Consider the following 25,510-nt stretch of genomic DNA (forward strand, 5'->3'; position numbering starts at 1 on the left):
GATTAGATGAGCTTGTTTGTGAAACCTTCACCAGGATGGCTTACATTTAGTAAGTGCTCAGCAAATGGTAGCTTACAAAAGATTTTAGGATCAAATATTTGAATAAAAACAGAAGCTATAGAGTCATTTATGAGATAATTGCTTCAGTTTAGAACAGAAGAAATACTGGCACAGAATAAAATTGTAAATATGATGAATAGAATGGATATATGTGCTATTTCAAAGACATTATGGACAGGATTTGATGATAGAATGTAACAGCTAGTTTCTAAGTTTATTGTTCAGATTGCTAGTGATTATCAGCGTAAGGCTACTTTTTTTATTTCAACATGCATATTAGAAAGGGAATCAAATAAATTTCAGATAGGAGAATTGGTTGCTTGGCCTTCTTGTGTTTTCAGATCCAAACATTGTGAGTGTAGACATCTGAGAGTTTGTGGCAACTCATTATTCTCCCTGAAAGAGTAAATTTCAATAAATATGTTCTGGATGGCTCTTATGCAATGTCTCAGAAATTAAACAGGTATTTACCTGGAGCCAGAAATAAAATTAATTTTTCTTTCACAAGTCAAAATATCTTCATTTAAAAGTAGAAGTCATTAATGGAAGACATTTATTTTTTCTGCAAGACATTTTCTGCAAGACATTTATTTCTCTGAAAAATGACTACTAGAAAGACCAAAGAATGTGTTGATTCCAAATACTCAGTAGGACATCCAGCTTAACTAGTTATACACTCTTCCAGGAAATCAGTAATAGAGTTCTCAGTGTTTTTGCACAGTTGTTCTAGAAGGGGGAAACAATTATCATTGACTCAGCACCTTGTTCATGTACTTAGTACATCAATAATGGCCGGGTTGGGAAGAAGGTATTCCATGATAATGGGAATCAAAACAAAGCTGGAGTAGCAATATTCATATCAGACAAAACAGACATTAAAGATTTATAAGAGACAAAGGAAGACAATATATAATGATCAAGGGATCAATCCAATTAGAAGATATAACAATTGTAAATACATATGCAGCCAACATAGGAGCACCTCAATATACAAGGCAAATACTAAGCCATAAAGGGAGAAATCGACAGTAACACAATAATAGTGGGAGATTTTAACACCCCACTTTCATCAATGGACAGATCATCCAGACAGAAAATGAATAAGGAAAAACAGGCCTTAACTGACACATTACACCAGATGGACTTAATTGCTATTTATAGAGTATTCCATCCAAAACCAGAATACACATTCTTCTCAAGTGCACACAGAACATTCTCCAGAACTGACCACATGCGGGCCACAAGGATAGTCTCAGTAAACTTAAGAAAACTGAAATCATATCAAGCATCTTTTCCAATCCCAATGCTATGAGATTAGAAATGAACTACAAGAAAAAAATATATAAAAAACACAAACACGTGGAGGTTGAACAGTATGCTTCTAAACAACCAATGAATCACTGAAGAAATCAAAGAGGAAATCAAAAAGATACCTAGAGACAAATGAAAATGAAAGCACAATGATCCAAAACCTATAGGATGCAGCAAAAAGTGTTCTAAGAGGGAAGTTTATAGCAATACAATCTTACCTCAAGAAACAAGAAAAATCTCAAATAAACAACTTAACACTACTCCTAAAGCAACTAGAGAAAGAGGAACAAACAAAACTTGAAGTTAGTAGAAGGAAAGAAATCATTAAGATCAGAGCAGAAATAAATTAAATAGGGACAAAGAAAACATCAGATGCCAATGAAACTAAAAGCTGGTTCTTTGAAAAGAAAAACAAAATTGATAAACCTTTAGCCAGACTCATCAAGAAAAAAACGAGAGGACTCAAATCAATAAAATTAGAAATGAAAAAGAAGTTACAACTGACACCCCAGAAATACAAAGGACCATAAGAGATTACCACAAACAACTACATGCCAATAAAATGGACAACCTGAAAGAAATGGACAAATTCTTAGAAGGGTACAGTCTCCCAAGACTGAACCAGGAAGAAATAGAAAATATGAACAGACCAATCACAAGTACTGAAATTGAAACTGTGATTTAAAAAAACTCCCAACAAACAAAAGTTCAGGACCAGATGGCTTCTCAGGCGAATTCTATCAAACATTTAGAGAAGAGCTAACACCTATCCTTCTGAAACTGTTCCAAAAAATTGCAGAGGAAGGAAAACTCCCAAATTCATTCTATGAGGCCACCATCACCCTGATACCAAAACCAGACAAAGATACCACAAAAAAAAAAAAAAAAAGAAAAGAAAATTACAGGCCAATATCACTGATGAACATAGACGCAAACTTCAACAAAACACTAGCAATCTGAATCCAGCAATACATTAAAAGGATCATACACCATGATCAAGTGGTATTTATCCCAGGGATGCAAGGACTTTTCAATATCTGCAAATCAGTGTGATACACCACATCAAAAAATTGAAGAATAAAAACCATATGCTCATCTCAATAGATGCAGAAAAAGCTTCTGACAACATTTAACATTGATTTATGATAAAAAATGTCCAAAAAGTGGGCATAGAGGGAATATACCTCAACATAATAAAGGCCATATATGACAAACCTACAGCTAACTTCATACTCAAAGGTGAAAAGCTGAAAGCATTTCCTCTAAGATCAGGAACAAGACAAGGATGTCCACTCTTGCCACTTTGATTCAACACAGTTTTGGAAGTCCTAGCTATGGCACCTGAGAAGAAATAAAAGGAATCCAAATTGGAAAAGGAGAAGTTAAACTGTCCTGTTTGCAGATGGCATGATACTATACATAGAAAATCTTAAAACACGCTATCAGAAAACTACTAGAGCTCAATGAATTTGGTAAAGTTGCAGGATACAAAAGTAATACACAGAAATCTGTTTCATTTCTATACACTAACAATGAAAGATCAGAAAGAGAAATTCAAGAAGCGACCCATTTACCACTGCACCAAAAAGAAAAAAATACCTAGGAATAAACCTACCTAAGGAGGCAAAAGAACTGTACTCAGAAATCTATAAGACACTGATGAAAGAAATCGAAGATGACACAAAGAGATGGAAAGGTATACTATGTTCTTGAACTGGAAGAATCAATATTGTCAAAATGACTATACTACCCAAGGCAATCTACAGATTCAATGCAATCCCTATCAAATAACCAATGACAGTTTTCACAGAACTAGAACAAAAAATCTTAAAATTTGTATGGAGACACAAAGGACCCCGAATAACCAAAGCAATCTTGAGAAAGGAAAACGGAGCTGGGGGAATCAGGCTCCCAGGCTTCAGTCTATATTACAAAGCTGTAGTCATCAAATCAGTATGGTACTGGCACAAAAATAGAAATATAGATCAATGGAACAGGATAGAGAATGAAGAAATAAACCCAGGCACCTATGGTCATTAATCTGGAACAAAATAGGCAAGACTACACAATGGTGGAAAGACAGTCTCTTCAACAAATTGGTGCCGGGAAAACTGGACAGCTACATGTTAACGAAAATAGAGCATTATTTAATACCATACAGAAAATAAGTTCAAAATGGATTAAAGACCTAAAGGTGAGACCAGACACTGTAAAAGTCCTAGAGGAAAATATAGGCTGAACACTCTCTGACAAAAATCTCAGCAATATCTTTTTCAATCTGTCTCCCAGAATAATGGTAGTAAAAAAATAAACAAACAAATGGGACCTAATTAAACTGAAAAGCTTTTGCACAGCAAAGTAAACCATGAACAAAACAAAAACACAGCCCACAGATTAGGAGAAAATATTTGCAAATGATGTGACCAAAAAGGGATTAGTCTCCAAAATTTACAACCAGCTCATGAGGCTTAATATGATCAAAGCAAACAACCCAGTCAAAAAATGGGCAGAAGACCTAAATAGACATTCCTCCAAAGAAGATATACAGATTGCCAAGAAACACATGAAAGGATGCTCAACATCACTAATCATTAGGGAAATGCAAATCAGAACTACAATGAGGTATCACCTCAGTCAGAACGGCCATCATCAAAATGTCTATAAATAATAAATGCTGGAGAAGGTGTGGAGAAAAGGGAAACTTCCTACACTGTTGGTGGGAATGTAAATTGCTATAAGCACTATGGAGAACAGTATGGAGGTTAAAACTATAAATAGAGCTACCATATGATCCAGCAATCCCACTCCTGGGCATGTATCTGGAGAAAAACAGTCTGAAAGGATACAGGCACCCCAATGTTCATTGCAGCACTGTTTACAATAGCCAAGACATGGAGGCAACCTAAAACTCCACTGACAGAGAAATGGATGAAGGAGATGTGGTATATATATTCAATGGAATATTAGCTATTAAAAAGAATGAAATAATGCCATTTGCAGCAACATGCATGGACCTAGAGATTGTCATACTGAATGTAGTCAGACAGAGAAATAGAAATATTGTATGATATCCCTCATATGCAGAATCTAAAAAGAAATGATAAAAATGAACTTATTTACAAAACAGAAACAGATGCACAGACTTGGAGAACTAACTTATGGTTACAAAGTGGGAAGAATGGGGGGGAAGGAATAGTTAGGGAGTTTGGGATGGACATGTACACACTGCTATATTTTAAATGGATAACCAACAAGGACCTACTGTATAGCACAGGGAACACTGTTCAAATGTCATGTGGCAGCGTGGACGGGAAGAGAGTTTGGGGGAGAATGGGTACATGTATATGTATGGCTGAGTTTCTTTGCTTGTGCACCTGAAACTACAACAACATTGTTAATTGGTTATACTCCAACATAAAATAAAAAGTTAAAAACAAATTTTAAATTAAAAATTAAAAAAAGTATTTTCAGGCTTCCCTGGTGGTGCAGTGGTTGAGAATCTGCCTGCTGACGCAGGGGACATGGGTATGTGCCCCAGTCTGGGAGGATCCCACATGCTGTGGAGCAGCTAGGCTCACGGCTAGGCTCATGGCTAGGCCGCTGAGCCTGTGCGTCTGGAGCCTGTGCTCCGCAATGGGAGAGGCCACAGCAGTGAGAGGCCCGCGTACCACAAAAGAAAAAAAGTATTTTCTAAAAAAAGATAAAAATCACCACCCTGAAAAAAAATAATGGCTGTTTTTTTGTTTGTTTGTTTTGTTTTCCCCCGATCTCTAGTCAGGGTCTTTGACTCCCAATCTTCAGCTGGCTTCTGTTCATGGCTCTTCCCCTTCTTTCTTTTATTCATATATAAACAGTGCAGGCTGTTTAGTTTAACTGATATGGTTTACTGATCACTGATTTCTGTCTGCCTAAAACCACTGTTTAGCTAATACAAAGTGACACTTACTGCATTTGGTTACCCAGAATGATCCCTTGAAGGTTGCTGATTCCTCAGGCAGTATATTCATGACTTATTTGAGATTACTCTAACCTCTGAACTTCTGAGTATGTGGGCCAGATTAGAAGAGTGTTGCATCTTTTCTCTCAAGAACATTCACTAGATCTGAAAGACTCCACACAAAATCTACTAGAACTGATATATGAATTTAGCAAAGTAGCAGGATACAAGATTCACATACAGAAATCTGTTGGATTTGTTTACACTAACAATGAAATATCAGAAAGAGAAAGTAAAATCACTTTTAAAATCATATCAATAAAACAATAAAATACTTAGGAACCAAGGAGGTATAAGACTTATATGCTAAGAACTACAAAACATTGAAAAAGGAAACAGAAGATGAGTCAAGAAATGGAAAGATATCCCATGCTGTTGGATTAGAATTAATATTGTTAAAATGGCCATACTACCCAAAGCAATCTACAGATTTAATGTGATCGCTGTCAAATTACCCATGACATTTCTACCAAAACTAGAACAAGTAATCATAACAGTTATATGGAACCACAAAACACCCAGAATTGCCAAAGCAATCCTGAGGAATAGAACAAACCTGGTGGTATAATCTTCCCGGACTTCAGAAACTACTACAAACCTCAGTAATCAAAACAGCATGGTATTGGCACAAAAACAGACATATGGATCAATGGAAAATAATAAAGAGCCCAGAAATAAACCCACACACCTACGGTCAATTAATCTTCAACAAAGGAAGCAAGAACATACAATGGAGAAAAGTCTCGGAGAGGGACCAAGGTGGCAGAGTAGAAGGACGTGCTCTCACTCTTTCTTGCGAGAACACCAGAATCATAACTAGCTGCTGGACAATCATCGACAGGAAGACACTGGAACTCACCAAAAAAGATACCCCACATCCAAAGACAAAGGAGAAGCCACAATGAGATGGTAGGAGGGGCGCAATCACAGTAAAATCAAATCCCATAACTGCTGGGTGGGTGATTCACAGACAGGAGAACACTTAGACCACAGAAGTCCACCCACTGGAGTGAAGGTTCTGAGCCCCACGTCAGGCTTCCCAACCTGGGGGTCCGGCAACAGGAGGAGGAATTCCTAGAGAATCAGACTTTGAAGCCCAGTGGGAATTGATTGCAGGACTTCACAGGACTGGGGAAAACACAGACTCCACTCTTGGAGGGTACACACAAAGTAGTGTGTGCATCAGGACCCAGGGGAAGCAGTGACCCCAGGGGAGACTGAACCAGACATACCTGCTAGTGTTGGAGGGTCTCCTGCAGAGGCAGGGGGTGGTTGTGGCTCACCTTGGGGACAAGGACACTGGCAGAAATTCTGGGAAGTACTCCTTGGTGTGAGCCCTCCTAGAGTCTGTCATTAGCCCCACCAAAGAGCTCAGGTAGGCTCCAGTGGTGGGTTGCCTCAGGACAAACAATCAACAGGGAGGGAACCCAGCTCCACCCATCAACAGTCAGGTGGATTAAAGTTTTACTGAGCTCTGCCAACCAGAGCAACAGTCAGCTCTACCTATCACCAGTCCCTCCCATCAGGAAACTTACACAAGCCTCTTACATAGCCTCATCGACCAGAGGGCAGACAGCAGAAGCAAGAAGAGCTACAATCCTGCAGCCTGTGGAACAAAAACCACATTCACAGAAAGATAGACAAGATGAAAAGGCAGAGGGCTATGTACCAGATGAAGGAACAAGATAAAACCCAAGAAAAACAACTAAATGAAGTGGAGATGGGCAACCTTCCAAAAAAAGAATTCAGAATAATGATAGTGAAGATGATCCAGGACCTCAGAAAAAGAATGGAGGCAAAGATCGAGAAGATGCAAGAAATGTTTAACAAAGACCTAGAAGAATTAAAGAACAAACAAACAGACATGAACAATATAATAACTAAAATGAAAACTACACGAGAAGGAATCAATAGCAGAATAACTGAGGCAGAAGAATGGATAAGAGACCTGGAAGACAGAATGGTGGAATTCATTCCTGTGGAAAAGAATAAAGAAAAAAGAATGAAAAGAAATTAAGACAGCCTAAGAGACCTTTGGAACAACATTAAACGCAATGACATTCACATTATAGGGGTCCCAGAAGGAGAAGAGAGAGAGAAAGGACCAGAGAAAATATTTGAAGAGATTATAGTCAAAAACTTCCCTAACATGGGAAAGGAAATAGCCACCCAAGTCCAGGAAGCGCAGCGAGTCCCATACAGGATAAACCCAAGGAGAAACATGCCAAGACACATAGTAATCAAATTGGCAAAAATTAAAGACAAAGAAAAATTATTGAAAGCAGCAAGTGAAAAATGAAAAATAACATACAAGGGAACTCCCATTAAAGTTAACAGCTAATTTCTCAGCAGAAACTCTACAAGCCAGAAGGGAGTGGCATGATATACTTAAAGTGATGAAAGGGAAGAACCTATAACCCAAATTACTCTACCAGGCAAGGATCTCATTCAGATTTGAAGGAGAAATCAAAAGCTTTACAGACAGGCAAAAGCTAAAAGAATGCAGCACCACCAAACCAGCTCTACAACAAATGCTAAAGGAACTTCTCTAAGTGGAAAACATAACAGAAGAAAAAGACCAAAAAAAAAAAAAAAAAAACAAGCCCAAAACGATTAAGAAAATGGTAATAGGAACATACATATCGACAATTACCTAAAACATGAATGGATTAAATGCTCCAACCAAAAGACACAGGCTTGCTGAATAGATAAAAAAATAAGATCCATATATATGCTGTCTACAAGAGACCCACTTCAGACCTAGGGACACATACACACTGAAAGTGAGGGGATGGTAAAGATATTCCATGCAAATGGAAATCAAAAGAAAGCTGGAGTGGCTATACTCATATCAGATAAAATAGACTTTAAAATACAAAATGTTACAAGAGACAAGGAAGACACTACATAATGATCAAGGGATCAATCCAAGAAGAAGAGATAATTATAAATATATATGCACCCAACATAGGAGCACCTCAATACATAAGGCAACTGCTAACAGCTATAAACGAGAAAATCGACAGTAACAGAACCATACTGGGGGACTTTAACACCTCACTTATACCAATGGACAGATCATCCAAAATGAAAATAAATAAGGAAACAGAGCTTTAAATGACACAATAGACCAGATAGATTTAACTGATATTTATAGGACATTCCATCCAAAAACAGCACATTACACTTTCTTCTCAAGTGCGCATGGAACATTCTCCAGGTTAGATGACATCTTGGGTCACAAATCAAGCCTCAGTAAATTTAAGAAAATTGAAATCATATCAAGCATCTTTTCTGACCACAAGACAGTGAGATTAGAAATGAACTACAGGGAAAAACCGTAAGAAACACAAACACATGGAGGCAAAACAATACGTTACTAAATAACCAAGAGAACACTGAAGAAATCAAAGAGGAAATCAAAAAATACCTAGAGACAAATGACAATGAAAACACGATGATCCAAAACCTATGGGATGCAGCAAAAGCTGTTCTAAGTGGGAAGTTTATAGCTGTACAAGCTTACCTCAAGAAACAAGAAAAATCTCACATAAACAATCTAACCTTACACCTAAGGGAACTAGAGAAAGAAGAACAAACAAAACCCAAAGTTAGCAGAAGGGAAGAAATCATAAAGATCAGAGCAAAAATAAATGAAATAGAAACGAAGAAAACAATAGCAAAGATCAATAAAACTAAAAGCTGGTTCTTTGATAAGATAAAAAAAAATTGATAAACCACTAGCCAGACTCATCAAGAGGGAGAGGACTCAAATCAATAAAAATAGAAATGAAAAAGGAGAAGTTACAACAGACACCACAGAAATACAAAGCATGCTAAGAGACTACTACAAGCAACACTATGCCAACAAAATGGACAACATGGGAGAAATGGACAAATTATTAAAATGGTATAACCTTCCAAGACTGAACCAGGAAGAAATAGAAAATATGAACAGACCAATTAAAAGTAATCAAACTGAAACTGTGATTAAAAATCATCCGACAAACAAAAGTCCAGGACCAAATGGCTTCACAGGTGAATTCTATCAAACATTTAGAGAAGAGCTAACACCCTTCCTTCTCAAACTCTTCTATAAAATTGCAGAGGAAGGAACACTCCCAAACTCATTCTATGGGCCACCATCACCCTTATACCAAAACCAGACAAAGATACTACAAAAAAAGAAAATTACAGACCAATATCACTGATGAATATAGATGCAAAAATCCTCAACAAAATATTAGAAAACAGAATCCAACAACACATTAAATGGATCATACACCATGATCAAGTGCGACTTATCCCAGGGATGCAAGGATTCTTCAATATATGCAAATCAATCAATGTGATACACCATATTAACCAACTGAAGAATAAAAACCATATGATCATCTCAATAGATGCAGAACTAGCTTTTGACAAAATTCAACACCCATTTATGATTAAAAACTCTCCAGAAAGTATGCATAGAGGGAACCTACCTCAACATAATAAAGGCCATATATGACAAACCCACAGCCAACATCATTCTCAATGGTGAAAAACTGAAAGCATTTCCTCTAAGATCAGGAACGAGACAAGGATGTCCACTCTCACCACTTTTATTCAACATAGTTTTGGAAGTCCTAGCCACGGCAATCAGAGAATAAAAAGAAATAATAGGAATACAAATTGGAAAAGAAGACGTAAAACTGTCACTGTTTTCAGATGACATGATACTATACATAGAGAATCCTAAAAATGCCACCAGAAAACTACTAGAGCTAATCAATGAATTTGGTAAAGTTGCAGGATACAAAATTAATGCACATAGATCTCTTGCATTCTTATACACTAATGACGAAAAATCTGAAAGAGAAATTATGGAAACACTCTCATTTACCATTGCAACAAAAAGAATAAAATACCTAAGAATAAACCTACCTAGGGAGACAAAAGACCTGTATGCAGAAAACTATAAGACACTGATGAAAGACAATAAAGATGATACACACAGATGGAAAGATATACCGTGTTCTTGGATTGGAAGAATCAATATTGTGAAAATGACTATACTACACAAAGCAATCTACAGATTCAATGCAATCCGTATCAAATTACCAATGGCATTTTTTACGGAACTAGAACAAATCATCTTAAAATTTGTATGGAGGGCTTCCCGGGTGGCGCAGTGGTTGGTTGAAAGTCTGCCTGCCGATGCAGGGGACGCAGATTTGTGCCTCGACCCAGGGAAGATCCCATATGCTGCGGAGCAGCTGAGCCCGTGAGCCCTGGCCACTGAGCCTGCACATCCGGAGGCTGTGCTCCGCAGCAGGAGAGGCCACAACAGTGAGATGCCCACGTGCAGCAAAAAAAAAAAAAAAAGAAAAAAAAATTTGTATGGAGACACAAAAGACCCTGAATAGCCAAAGCAGTCTTGAGGGAAAGAAACGGAGCTGGAGGAATCAGACTCCCTGACTTCAGACTATACTACAAAGCTATAGTAATCAAGACAACATGGTACTGGCACAAAAACATAAACATAGATCAATGGAACAAGATAGAAAGCCCAGCGATAAACCCACACACCTATGGTCAACTAATCTATGACAAAGGAGGCAAGGATATACAATGCAGTAGACAGTCTCTTCAATAAGTGGTGCTGGGAAAACTGGACAGCTACATGTAAAAGAATGAAATTAGAACACTGCCTAACACCATACACAAAAATAAACTCAAAATGGATTTGAGACCTAAATGGAAGACTGGACACTATAAAACTCTTAGAGGAAAACATAGGAAGAACACTCTTTGACATAAATCACAGCAAGATCTTTTTTGATCCACCTTCTAGAGTAATGGAAATAAAATGAAAAATAAACAAATGGGACCTAATGAAACTTAAAAGCTTTTGCACAGCAAAGGAAACCATAAACAAGACGAAAAGACAACCCTCAGATGGGAGAAAATATATGCAAACGAATAAACGGACAAAGGATTAATCTCCAAAATATATAAACAGCTCATGCAGCTCAATATGAAAGAAACAAACAACCCAATCCAAAAATGGGCAGAAAACCTAAATAGACATTTCTCCAAAGAAGACATACAGAAACTACTCGCCAAGCCACCTTGGGTTCTCACCCTGCTATGCCTTCTTCTTCCGAATACATATTAGAATAAACCATAATGGTACGATACTGACAAGATTTTAAGACTTGCTGAAGGAGACTTCTGGGAAGATGGCGGAAGAGTAACACGCGGAGATCACCTTCCTCCCTACAGATACACCAGAAATATATCTACATGTGGAACAACTCCTACAGAGCATCTACTGAACTCTGGCAGAAGACCTCAGACCTCCCAAAAGGCAAGAAACCCCCCACGTACCTGGTTAGGGCAAAAGAAAAAAATAAACAGAGACGAAAGGATAAGGACGGGTCCTGCACCAGCGGGAGGGAGCTGTGAAGGAGGAAAAGTGTCCACACACTAGGAAGCCCCTTCGCGGGCGGAGACTGCGGATGGCAGAGTGGGGGAGCTTCAGAGCCGCGGAGAAGAGCACAGCAACAGGGGTGCAGAGGGCAAAGTGGAGAGATTCCAGCGCAGAGGATCAGGGCCGACCGGCACTCACCAGCCGAGAGGCTTGTCTGCTCACCCGCCGGGGCGGGCAGGGCTGGGAGCTGAGGCTCCGGCTTCAGTCGGAGCGCCGGAGCGCCGGGAGAGGACTGGGGTTGGCAGCGTGAACACAGCCTGCAGTGCACCGCGGCTAGCCGGGAGGGAGTCCGGGGAAAAGTCTGGACCTGCCGAAGAGGCAAGAGACTTTTTCTTCCCTCTTTATTGCCTGGTGTGCGAGGAGAGGGGATTAAGAACGCTGCTTAAAGGAGCTCCAGAGACGGGCATGAGCCGTGGCTAAAAGTGCGGACCCCAGAGACAGACATGAGACGCTAAGGCCGCTGCTGCCGCCACCAAGAAGCCTGTGTGCGAACACAGGTCACTATCCACACCTCCCTTCCGGGGAGCCTGTGCAGCCTGCCACTGCCAGGGTCCTGGGATCCAGGGAAAACTCCCCCGGGAGAACGCACGGCGCGCCTCAGGCTGCTGCAACGTCACGCCGGCCTCTGCCGCGCAGGCCCGCCCCGCACTCCGTGCCCCTCCCTCACCCCCCCCCAACCCGGCCTGAGTGAGCCAGAGCCTCCGAATCAGCGGCTCCTTTAACCCCGTCCTGAGCAAAGAACAGACGCCCTCCGGCGACCTACACGCACAGGCGGGGCCAAATCCAAAGCTGAGCCCCTGGGAGCTGTGAGAACAAAGAAGAGAAAGGGAAATCTCTCCCAGCAGCCTCAGGAGCAGCGGATTAAAGCTTCACAATCAACTTGAAGTACCTGCAGCTGTGGAATACATGAGTAGACAACGAATCATCCCAAATTAAGAAGCCATGTGGATGAAAGGCTCTTGGTGCTGCAGCCAGGAGTTAGTGCTGTGCCTCTGAGGTAGGAGAGCCAACTTCAGGACACTGGTCCACAAGAGGCCTCCCAGCTGCACATAATATCAAACGGCAAAAATCTCCCAGAGGTCTCCATCTCAACGCCAGCACCCAGCTTCACTCAACGACCAGCAAGCTACAGTGCTGGACATCCTATGCCAAACAACTAGCAAGACAGGAACACAACCCCACCCATTAGCAGAGAGGCTGCCCAAAATCATAATAAGTCTACAGACACCCCAAAACACACCACCAGACGTGGACTTGCCCACCAGAAAGACAAGATCCAGCCTCATCCACCAGAACACAGGCACTAGTACCCTCCACCAGGAAGCCTACACAACCCACTGAACCAACCTTAGCCACTGGGGACAGACACTAAAAACAACAGGAACTACGAACCTTCAGACTGCAAAAAGGAGACCCCAAACACAGTAAGATAAGCAAAATGAAAAGACAGAAAAACACACAGCAGATGAAGGAGCAAGATAAAAACCCACCAGACCTAACAAATGAAGAGGAAATAGGCAGTCTACTTGAAAAAGAATTCAGAATAATGATAGTAAAGATGATCCAAAATCTTGGAAATAGAATAGACAAAATGCAAGAAACATTTAACAAGGACCTAGAAGAACTAAAGATAAACAAACAATGATGAACAACACAATAAATGAAATTACAAATACTCTAGATGGGATCAATAGCAGAATAACTGAAGCAGAAGAACGGATAAGTGACCTGGAAGATAAAAGAGTGGAAATAACTAATGCAGAGCAGAATAAAGAAAAAAGAATGAAAAGAACTGAGGACAGTCTCAGAGACCTCTGGGACAACATTAAACGCACCAACATTCGAATTATAGGGGTTCCAGAAGAAGAAGAGAAAAAGAAAGGGACTGAGAAAATATTTGAAGAGATTATAGTTGAAAACTTCCCTAATATGGGAAAGGAAATAGTTACTCAAGTCCAGGAAGCACAGAGAGTCCCATACAGGATAAATCCAAGGAGAAATACGCCAAGACACATATTAATCAAACTGTCAAAAATTAAATACAAAGAAAGCATATTAAAAGCAGCAAGGGAAAAACAACAAATAACACACAAGGGAATCCCCATAAGGTTAACAGCTGATCTTTCAGCAGAAACTCTGCAAGCCAAAAGGGAGTGGCAGGACATATTTAAAGTGATGAAGGAGAAGAACCTGCAACCAAGATTACTCTACCCAGCAAGGATCTCATTCAGAATTGATGGAGAAATTAAAACCTTTACAGACAAGCAAAAGCTGAGAGAGTTCAGCACCACCAAACCAGCTCTACAACAACTGCTAAAGGAACTTCTCTAGGCAAGAAACACAAAAGAAGGAAAAGACCTACAATAATGAACCCAAAACAATTAAGTAAATGGGAATGGGAACATACATATCGATAATTACCTTAAATGTAAATGGACTAAATGCTCCCACCAAAAGACACAGATTGGCTGAATGGATACAAAAACAAGATGCATATATTTGCTGTCTACAAGAGACCCACTTCAGACCTAGAGACACATACAGACTGAAAGTAAGGGGATGGAAAAAGGTATTTCATGCAAATGGAAACCAAAAGAAAGCTGAAGTAGCAATTCTCATATCAGATAAAATAGACTTCAAAATAAAGACTATTAGAAGAGACAAAGAAGGACACTACATAATGATCAAGGGATCGATCCAAGAAGAAGATATAACAATTGTAAATATTTATGCACCCAACATAGGAGCACCTCAATACATAAGGCAAATACTAACAGCCATAAAAGGGGAAATCGACAGTAACACATTCATAGTAGGGGACTTTAACACCCCACTTTCACCAATGGACAGATCATCCAATATGAAAATAAATAAGGAGACACAAGCTTTAAATGATACATTAACCAAGATGGACTTAATTGATATTTATAGGACATTCCATCCAAAAACAACAGAATACACATTTTTCTCAAGTGCTCATGGAACATTCTCCAGGATAGATCATATCTTGGGTCACAAATCAAGCCTTGGTAAATTTAAGAAAATTGAAATCGTATCAAGTATGTTTTCTGACCACAACGCTATGAGACTAGATATCAATTACAGGAAAAGATCTGTAAAAAATACAAACACATGGAGGCTAAACAATACACTACTTAATAACGAAGTGATCACTGAAGAAATCAAAGAGGAAATCAAAAAATACCTAGAAACAAATGACAATGGAGACACGATGACTCAAAATCTATGGGATGCAGCAAAAGCAGTTCTAAGAGGGAAGTTTATAGCAATACAATCCTACCTTAAGAAACAGGAAACATCTCGAATAAACAACCTTACCTTGCACCTGAAGCAATTAGAGAAAGAAGAACAAAGAAGACATACAGATGGCCAAGAAGCACATGGAAGGCTGCTCCACATTATTAACTATTAGAGAAATGCAAATCAAAACTTCAATGAGGTATCCCCTCACACCAGTTAGAATGGGCTTCATCAGAAAATCTACAAACAACAAATGCTGGAGAGGGTGTGGAGAAAAGGGAACCCTCTTGCACTGTTGGTGGGTATGTAAATTGATACAGCCACTATGGAGAACAGTATGGAGGTTCCTTAAAAAACTAAAAATAGAATTACCATATGATCCAGCAATCCCACTACTGGGCATATACCCAGAGAAAACCATAGTTCAAAAAGACACATGCACCCCAGTGTTCATTGCAGCTCTATTTACAATAGCCAGGTCATGGAGGCAACCTAAATGCCCATTGACAGACAAATGGATACAGTAGATGTGGTACATATATACAATGGAATATTACTCAGCCATAAAAAGGAACAAAATTGAGTCATTTGTTGAGACTTGGATGGATCTTCAGACTATCATGCAGAGTGAAGTAAGTCAGAAAGAGAAACACAAATATCATATATTAACGCAAGTATGTGGAGCCTAGAAAAATGCTACAGATGAATCGGTTTGCAGGGCAGAAGTTGAGACACAGATGTAGAGAACAAACGTATGGACACCAAGGGGGGGAAACCGTGGTGGGGTGGGAATGGTGCTGTGCTGAATTGGGTGATTGCGATTGACATGTATACACTGATGTGTATAAAATTGATGACTAATAAGTACCTGCTGTATAAAAAAACAAACAAAAAAACAACTAATACTAAACTTTCTTTGGGTTATTTGTATGGAAATATGTTAATATAAATGTTTCAGACATTACATGAAATTCCTAAAAATCTTATATGTTCTGGTATAATGTTATAAGTCATAATTCTAGTTATTACTTTAAAATGTGTATCTCAGAAATAACTAAATTTCCTTGTCAATTGCATTATTATGAACTTTCATCAAATCTTTAACCATGGTTATTTTTAAGTCTTTATTTACAGACAGTTCTGGGTGAACTCTGATGCTTTTGCAAAAATGTTCCTATAAAAGGGTTTCGTCTTCAAGGAATTCATGGAAAAGTCTGTGACAAGTACAGGTTTCTGGTAACTGACTATACTGCTGAACTGAATGAATAAGCATTTTCAGAACTCTAATGGAAAACTGATGAATTCATAATAGTGCTAACAAAAGATCAAGATTAAAAAGAAATTAATTACATGGGACTGAGTGAACTGATGAGGATGATTATAATTTTTGTGACTTTCTGTTTGAATAAAAAAAAAAAGAAATCAGGGACAGTGGGTACCTTTGAGGGAGTTGTGCCTGGAAAAGAAACATGAGAGGAACTTTTGTGTTCCTGGCAATGTTTTGTTTCTTGATCTAGAAGTGAAATACACTGTTCATTTTTTGAATTTGAAAAAAAAATAAATAAGAAAGCTGACCTGTATTTAGCCATCACTTATAAGAGCTACTCATGCCAAATGCTTTATTCACCATTAAAAAAAAAAAAAAAAGAATAAAAAGCCAAGGTTGACAATATACTAACGTATTGAACCTCTATGTTTGTTTTGTTTTGTTTTGTTTTGCCGTACACGGGCCTCTCACCACTGTGGCCTCTCCCGCTGCGGCGTACAGGCTCCGGACGTGCAGGCCCAGCGGCCATGGCTCACGGGCCCAGCCCCTCCGCGGCACGTGGGATCCTCCCGGACCGGGGCACGAACCCGCGTCCCCTGCATCGGCAGGCGGACTCCCAACCACTGCGCCACCAAGGAAGCCCGAACCTCTATGTTTTTAATTGAATAATGGGTAATGTGGAAAAATATAAGGTCATTACAGGTGTAATATTATTTCAAAAGAATGTAAGAATCATGAATCATGTCTACTCTTTTAAAAAATAATAACAAAACTTTTACATTTTGATAAGTGGACTTAGTGGAGGTAGGAAAGAAGAAGCAGTGATGTCACAAGTCTTCCTTAAGTTCTATTCAGTATTAATATATGAAAAGTGACAGAGGAATATTTTCTTTTCTTCCCTTACATACATCAATCATATAATTAACTGGCTGGTAGTTAGAAGGAAATGTATGTGTACATATTGAACTCCATCTGTGTTTAGAGTTAGAAATGCAACTTCAAAAATGTACAGCTATTTCTTAATAAACAATATTTTATGTTTCTCCTAGTTAAAAAAAAAAGTCTCTTTAGCAAGTGGTGGTGGGAAAGCTGGACAGCTGCATGTACATCAGTTAAGTTAGAATACTTCCTCACACCATACACAGAAAAAAACCCTCAAAATACCTTAAAGACTTAAATATAAGACACGACACCATAGAACTCCTAGAAGAAAACATAGACAAAACGTTCTCTGACAAATCATAGCAATGTTTTCTTAGGTCAGTCTCCTAAGGCAAAAGAAATAAAAGGAAAACAAACAGATGGGACCTAATCAAGCTTATAAGCTTTTGCACAGCAAAGGAAACTATAAACAAAACATGAAGACAACCTACAGAATGGGAGAAGATATTTGCAAATGATGTGACCAACAAGGGGTTAATTTCCAAAATATATGTACAGTTTGTACAACTGAACAAAAAAAGAAACAATTCAATCAAAAAATGGGCAAAAAGGCTTTAGACATTTCTCCAAAGAAGACTTACAGATAGCCCAGAGGCACGTGAAAAGATGTTCAACATCACTAATTATTAGAGAAATTAAAATTACAATGAGGTATCACCTCACACTGGTCAAAATGGCCATCATCAAGACGTCTACAAATAATAAATGCTGGAGAGGGTGTGGAGAAAAGGGAACCCTCCTACACTGTTGGTGGGAATGTAAATTGGTATAGCCAGTAGGGAGAACAGTATGGAGGTTCCTTTACAAAGTAAAAATAGAGCTTACCATGGATTCCAGCAATCCCACTCCTGGGCATATATCTGGAGAAAACCATAATTTGAAAAGATACATGCACCCCAATATTCATAGCAGCACTATTTACAATAGCTAAGATGTGGAAGCAAGCTAAGTGTCCATCAACAGATGACTGAATAAAGAAGATGTGGTATATATATATATATATATATATATATATATATATATACACACACACACACACACACACACATACATACAATGGAATATAACTCAGCCATAAAAATGAACGAAATAATGCCATTTGCAGCACCATGGACGGACCTAGAGATTATCATACTAAGTGAAGTAAGTCAGAGAAAGACAAATATTATATATTATCACTTATATGTGGAATCTAAAAAATGATACAAAAGACCTTATTTATAAAACAGAAACAGACTCAGACAAAGGAAACAAATTTATGCTTACTAAAGGGGAAAGGGGGCTATAAATTAGGAGCTTGGGATTAGCAGATACAAAGTACTATATATAAAATAAACAACAAGTTCCTACTGTGTTTGTAATAACCTATAATGGAAAAGAATCTGAATAAGAATATATATATTTTCAGTTTATATATATATCTATATAAACTCCACCACTTTACTGTACACCGGAAACACAATATAGCAAACCAACGGTACTTCAATTAAAACAAAACAAAACTCGTCCAATGGCACACACATGCAGCAAGGAAAAGCAGTTCAGGTATGCAAAAAAGGCAGCTGGATTCCAGAATCAAGGGAAATATAAGTGTATGCTATCATGTGAACTAAGATTTTAATTTTTTAATGCTAATATGAAATTGATTCACTAAGCAGTTTCTTAGGAAAATTAATACTAAATGTCACAACAGATGGAATTTTAGTTTGTTGTCTTTTTCTATCCTCTGCTGCTTCTGGCTTCAAAATTTCAGTTAGGAAAGTCAAAGTTAGAAAAACTGACAAAGAATAGAACCACAAGGGGGCAAATTTATCAGAAAGACAAATTCAGTATATTTTTCAATAAGGAAATAAAAAAGGAATACTGCTTATTTCTAAACTACTTTTTAAAGAGCAAGAGTTTTAAGGGGAAAAACCATCTCATTCTTTAAGCAAAATTTTGGTAATATATATCATGATATCTACGTGTAGCATGCATTAGTATTGCTTGCATCTGCAGAATCCAGAAACTCAGCTATCATTTCTTTGCTTTTGTTTCCCTCTTTTCATATTTAATCACCTGTAGTGAGAAATCGATAGTTTGTGGCCAATGAAATGCCCACTCCAAGACATGCAGCAAAGTGGAGGGCATTTCCAGCACTCCTGGAAGTCGCATGGATATTTCAAGACAAAGAGACACAGGAGCTACCTGCATCTTAGAGCTTCATCCCACCAAAGTATTGTAATAAATTCAAGTGGTCACTATTACAGAGGTGTCTCTGTAACTTCCCTTTGATTTCTTGCCATTTCCAGCTTTTACAATAGCTTATGGTGGCAGCTCAGTGAGCCAAAGGCTTTGTCTGAACAAATCCTCGGCTTCTTTTTGTCTTTCTTTGGTCTAGCTTTTGACAGTGAAACCTGCCTGAAGGGCCCAGTCTGGCAAGGTAAATTCCCAATGATTTATGCAATGTCACTTTCTTGATGATTAACCTGAATAAATCATGCTGGTCTTTTCAGCAGTGACCTTTATATTCTTATCAATTTTCAGAGCAAGAAGAAATTAGCCCAGTCCTCTCATTGATCTTGTGAGGGAAACTGTACCTCATAGCAGGGGTTCTACTGATAGACAATGAACACTACAAATAAGTTATCAGTTTACTTTTAATAAAGTGTCTCACAATGCATTATTCTAGCAACGGGTCTAAATCACTGTAACTATAACTGTTGTTTTCAAAACCTTTTAATCTAATTGGAAAATCTTCCTTCGTACTAGTAATAAACACTCACTAAACTGTCTGCACCTAATTGAGCTATAATAATTTATGGGTACTCCCTACTGTTTTTCCCCTTTTTAATCAGACAGACCGCTTTATGTCTTTAACTACTGAAATCTAAGAATCCACCCAGTAGATCTGGTCAAATGTCACTAGTGAATAAATCTTCATTAACACTGGCAGGTTCCAAACCTAGTCTCCATCTTGATTTAATTATTGTCTCACAACTGTACTCTTGTCAGATTGCAAACACTTTTTCTCCATTTCTTCAAATAACATGCCTTCATCACCAGATCTACTTGTGGAGCACGGCCCTCTGACAGCACAGCCCCCTGTAGCCCTTGGAATGAAAGCAGAGCTGACTTGCTAGTCTAAGCAAGACCATGTGTCCCAGTCACGGGCACTGCTTCTGTTTCAGCTTCCTCTGCAACTTTTTCTACTTCTTACCTTTGTCAGTGTAAAAGCATACTTCTATCAGTTCGCTCAAGGTGTCCAAACCCTGGTAAATTAAAGGACACCACCCCAAATCAGAAAAGAACAAAAGATAAACTAAAATAATTTTAAGAGGAATAGAATAGTCCCACAATAGCTATTTATCCCAGTAGGAAAGTTTTCTTGTGAAATTCACTAAGGTCAGAGCAAAAGGAGTTAGATGATACTAAGTTTGGAGCAGTGTCACAAAGCTGGCCCCTACCAATGACCAATGAAATCCTCTGGAAAGTCCTCATTAACTATATTTGCAATAAACTGACATAGCATTTATTTCCCTGAACTGTTCTTAGAAACACTGGCTAATCAGGTTTATTTTGAAAGCTTGTTTTTTTTTAATTCCATCTGCTTCATTTTGAAGCATGCCATTGTATGATTTATATAATTCCAAAAAGTATGCCACTCACAAGTGACTTAGGTACCTTAAAATTAATAAAAGAGTAATAGATGCTGACAAGCGGGAGCTGGAAGCAACAATATTACCATGAGAAAGCTAGTTTAGTTGCTAGTTAACAAATGCTTAGGTAGTTTTAATCATATGCCAGTTACTCTTCTAAGTCCTTTGCAAATTTTAACCTTTACAAAAAGGCCAAAGAGGTTACTCTTATTAAAAAAAAAAATAAGATTTTCCAGCTGAGGGAACTGAGACACAGGAAGTTTATGTACTTGTTAAAGTCACACAACCAAGGAGCGGTAGAACTGGAATTTGAATCCTGGTAGACAGGCTTTGGAGTTAATGCTTTTTCCTCTACATTATGCTATCACTTTGCACAACTGAATATCTGACTTGACTAAGTTGCCAAATGTAGGGCAAAAATGGAGCGTAATGATACCTTAGGGAAGACATTCCTCTTGGTATTTAATTATAAAAAGGTATCTTTGCACTTATTCCAGAGAACTGTAGTCTCTCAGAATAATCATCCAAAAAAGGATTCCATGGCTTAATGAATTGGGGAACTTTACCCATGTTATAACTTCTTTGGAAATTCACAAAGCACGTCAGTATGCTGAAGGCTCTGGGATGTACAACGAAGACCTATGTATAAGTAGGTGTAATCTAGAATTTGTAGACCTGCTCAACAGCGGAACAATGTTTTCTGGAAGACTCACTAAAGTCTTGCAGAACTAATGACTCACCATGAATCATCTTTATGGAAAAGTCATAAAAGTCTTGTTTAATGTGGGTCCTTAGAGGGGCACTGAATAATATACTCAACATATCCTTGAGACAAATCCAAAAAAACAAATACCGAATTGGTTTTTACATACTTTCATGAACTTTTTTAAATTAAATGATTAACACTGAAATACAATGTGTTAAAGATTGTCCTGAATGAAGCTAAACTACATATAACCTTCCTATGGTTATTAGATGGAATGAAAATGGAGTATCTGTCACAATTTCCCAAACTATAACTTATTTAGCTTTCAGATTAGTTGCTTCCCAATTGAAATTTTGGAAAATACTTACTAACATAACCTTAAATCATGCATTAAATGGGGGTAAAGTGATTGTATTCCACAATACAGGAGTTTTTATGTCCGTAAGAGAGGTCATTTTTTCCTCACCATTGGGTCAATTACTGATCCCCAGATCCTTGTTTCTCTGAAAAGTTTTATGTAGCCTTTTCTATTTGGGGCCTACAGTTGACTTTTCTGTTGTGCCTACAGTGCATCTTGGCACAGCACTGGAGAAGTCCCTGTCTGTCCCATTTCTGCTAGGATATTCTTCAGTGGTTCAGAGTATGAGCTTTAGACTGGTCAGAATATGCTTAGAAATCTATCTCCCACTTGTTAGTTCCATAACTTCGGTCAAGTTACTTTACATTGATAAGCCTTGGCTTCTTGACCTATACAACGTGAGTAATGATAAAACTTGATTCACATGGTTATTGTGATGACTGACAAAATGCTTACAATTAAATGATTAACACTGAATCTAGTGTGGTATACTGGTATCACCCAGTAACTGGTGTCTATTCCTATCATAGCTTCAAACTTTAGTTTCCATCAGACACACTGGAGGCTTTTTAACACAGATCTGAGCTTTACCCCCAGAGTTTCTAATTCAGTGGATCTGGGACGAGGCCTGAGTATCTGCATTATTAATAACTTCCCAGGTGATGCTGATGCTATTGGTTTGAGGACCACACTGAGAATCACTGCCATAGAGTACCAGACAAATGTTCTATACAAAGAGAAGCTGTCAAAGTGGTCATGTTGTATCAGGTGCATGTATCAGAGGCATTTAACAGATATGCCTATCAGAGATGTTGAAGAAAAGGGCCTTTAGGCAGAAATTATTGTCTTAACCTGGAGTCTGCCAAGAATAGCATTTTTGAAGAGGTATACAAATGTCTTCAGCTGATAGGCATTGGCCTTGTATTGGCCTGGGATGGTTTCTTCTTCCAAAACAGTATTGCATTCAAGCTTGGTGCTAGGTAGCAATGTTTTGTTTCATTGTTGTTTTGTATCAAATTCCCATGCTGTCACATAATGGTGGTCTATTAGAGCCCATTTTACACTCTCCCAGATATCAATGATGCCATTAAGATGGCTCTCCCCTAAAAGTTATCCCCTAAAAGTTATCCAATGAGAAGTAACACTCATGAGTCATTGGGGGCCCTGAGCATGCAACCTGGACTAGAATCATTGGAAAGTTCACCTTTTCACCTTAAAACAGATGGAAGCAGCTAGGGAAATGATAGACAGAAGGGGAACAGAATTCATTATACCTTCTGAGTTAATATTGACCTGGGAAAAATACAATGATTTCAAAGTTTGTTCTGATAACTGAGAAAGCCTTCTTAATTAGAAGTAATGTCAAAAAGGTGGCTATTCCCCCAAATTCCTGCTCACTTACCATCTGCTGCTGATAAAGGTTGGCAATTAAGAAATGTTAAAAGTTCTAATTACCTTCCTACCTCTGTATTTTGTTCCCTTGTTGCTCTTTGACAGCCTTAATTGAAGCCCACATGTGAATCACATCTTCTGCATCATGCTGGCTCCTTCTGCCTGAATATGCAGAAATCATCACAAATCCAAAGTTGCCCTCTGGTAAGTATCTGTTGTTAGAAACACTCTTGTACATTTCAGCGTTTCTGTGGTGCCCGTCTTATTTTACCATCAGTACTCTGAGTGCGGCAGTGATAGCAGGTCCTAAATTCAATTTCCCAAGAACGGCACTTGCCATTGGCTTAACCCTCCTCTTTGGTAAGTTTGATGATGCAGTGGAAGTGGCAGCCTTCCTCACCAAGCCCTCACCAAGTGTATTGAAATCTGTGTGGTCCTATTCGTGTCACCTATTCTTTTATAAGTCACAGAAACACATTTTAGAATCTCTATTTTTAGTAGGGAAATTTTGCTTCCCATGCTTTGGTACTGCCAGTAGAGAACAGAAAAAGAAGAGCAGTATTATGCTGGAAGTAATTTATGACTGCTGGGGCTTTGGCTGTATAGGAATCAGAGCTTGTTTACCCTCCTACTGTCAGATAAAAACTATGACATTCTGGCTCCATGCTGCCGTGGTGTTTTTTGGAAGAGAGATTCACCTCACTGCACTGACCTGGAAAAGTACAAAATAACTGTTTCATTGAGGCCATCATAAATATATCTCTACAAGTGGTGCCCAGAATTCATAGATCTCTAAATATCTGAGTTTATTAAATTTATTTATATCCAGCATCTGTTCCATTTTTTCACTAATTATTTTAGCAAACACTGAAGAGCCAGATCCTGATAATTTTCCACTTTATCACACAAATCAAAAAAGCAGCACCACACAGGCAGTTATTCTTTGTGGAGCACTTATAGGAGCAAACCCATATGCTGTTCTTGTTTGGGATAATTATAAATTTTTAAACATTTAAATGTAGTTATCTTTAAAACTGGTATTAACTCCCAAACAATTTAATGTCAACAACCCAATACCTAGAATGTCTATCATACAAAAGAGTTAATTAGGTTTATATGTGTATCCCTGCAAACAATTGCAAATGGCTTTCATGTGTTTGCATGAATGATCAAAGCAGGTTATACACGAATACATTACCTTTTTCCTTTTAGAATAGTTCACTAGGACTTGAAGTCACTGAATTTTAAAGTTAGGACTTCAAAATCATCGAGTCCAGTGATTTGCAAGCTTGAATATGCATTATAATAAGCTTTGGCGCTAAAGCATATATACTTGAGCACCAGGTATGTACGAATAAGAATTTGAGATGCTTACTCACTGGATGAGTAAGAATGAGAACATGGCATGTATATTTTTAGATGTGTAACAGATCATTCTGATGGGCACTTGTATTAGTTTCCTGGAGTTGCCATAAAAAATTATCATTAACTGGGCTGCTTAATGCAACTTAAATGTATTCTATCACAGTTCAGGAGGCTGGAAGTCTAAAATCAAGGTGTCAGCAGAGCCATACTCTCTCTGAAAGCCCTGAAGAGGAAGAATCCTGCCTTGCCTCTTCCTAGCTTCTGGGGGTTGCTGGCAGTCTAGCATCCCTTGGCTTGCAGGTGCATTGCTCCATTCTCTGATCCTGTTGTCACGTGGTCTTCTTCCCTTTGTGTCTGTGTCTCTATATCTCTCCTTATAAGGATACCAATCATTTAGGGCCCAACCTATCCAGAATGATCTCATCTTAACTTGATTACCTCTGCAAACATCCTATTTCCAAATAAGGTAACATTCAAGGTATCCAGGGTTAGGAATTAAATATATGGTTGTAGGTAGGGAGGTGACACAATTTAATCCACTAAAGCACCCAAAGTAAAAAGTTCTGATCTAGTGTCACTAAAATCTACTGACATCACTATGTTTAAAATAGGAGTTAAGCAACTTATATTAGTTTTCTGTTGCTCCATAAGAAATTACTCCAATTAAAATAATAAACCTTTATTATTTAACAGTTTCTGAGGGTCAGGAATCCAGAAGAAGTTTAGTTGGGGTGTTCT

Source organism: Leucopleurus acutus (genome assembly GCF_964270905.1).
Source record: "Leucopleurus acutus genome assembly, chromosome: 4".
Taxonomy (NCBI): Eukaryota; Metazoa; Chordata; class Mammalia; order Artiodactyla; family Delphinidae; genus Leucopleurus; species Leucopleurus acutus.